The following is a 1,194-nucleotide window of genomic DNA, read 5'->3' as shown; positions in this document are numbered from 1 at the left end:
ACCCTCTAGCAAGGAAAGTTGTCTTTAAATTAGCCATTTTGAATGCTTCTATAATTATTTATGTTGATCAATATACAATTTATATTTGCATATGAAGTAAATGAGAAGAAAAAAAATTGAAATTCAGCATTTTGGCAAAATTAAAGTTTTGGTTAAGAAAAAAATTATGTGTGGAGCTTCTGATATTATTTTACTATTAAAATTATCATAAAATATTTCTATTTTTATCATATTTTATTTTATTTCAATTATTTAATTATCTTATTATTTTCGTCATATAAATATATTTGGAGCTAATGAGACAAATTTTTATTTTTACTTTCTGATGGTTATATAATTGGAATATGCATTACTTATTCCTTTTGGAAATTATATTATAGGTTGAAGTTGACTAATTTGCTAAAATCGAAGCCTCTAATTGTTTCATTGTCGTTAATGCTGACCAATATTACCTTCAGCCGTAGATTTTTTCATCTAGAATAATATTTTATTCATTTAAAATTTTAATGTTAAACTAATATATATACAGGAGAGAATACAACACATTCTTATGCATATGTTTATATGATTGGAGATATTAAATTATTTTATAAATAAACATAAAATTTAGATGTTTAGGGTGTAATATATATAAAAGTTTTATAATATGTACGTAATCTCCTATATTTTGTTCTTTTATCTAGAATTTCCTCCGACATCATCTATATGGCTTATTAGCTTATTTAATTCCAAGTCATAACATCAATGATGCAAATACTTAAATTACATTTCAATCATCATTGTATATATAAATCCCTTAAAATAATGCTTACCATTGCATGGGTCCGCCCGTGACGGTAATTTGAGGTTTCTGAATTAGCTGAAGATTATTATGTGCGGAGTCTGAAAAGCTGGCCGATTTTTGTGAGTGTGCATAATAATTAGACTAGTGGTGAACGATATTACACTTTTACTAAGTTTTTTATTGTGCACACCCACAAAAAATCGAGCAGTTCTCGAACCAAAATCTGAACGTAATAATCTCTTTTATTAGAAATTATTTAGCTAATAAGACCAATCTTTTGCGGTCCATTTGTCTACACCAAATTAAAAGTAAATAAGTGTTCTACTCTTTCAATATCATTATCAATTCAATAATTATCAAAATTTAAAAAAAAAACGAAAACAAATAGTACAGTTGAAATATATTTTTTT

This window comes from Dendrobium catenatum, unplaced genomic scaffold, assembly GCF_001605985.2.
Source record: "Dendrobium catenatum unplaced genomic scaffold, ASM160598v2 fragScaff_scaffold_1446, whole genome shotgun sequence".
NCBI lineage: Eukaryota > Viridiplantae > Streptophyta > Magnoliopsida > Asparagales > Orchidaceae > Dendrobium > Dendrobium catenatum.
The sequence above is the reverse complement of the archived record's forward strand: the minus strand, read 5'-3'. Positions refer to the sequence as shown.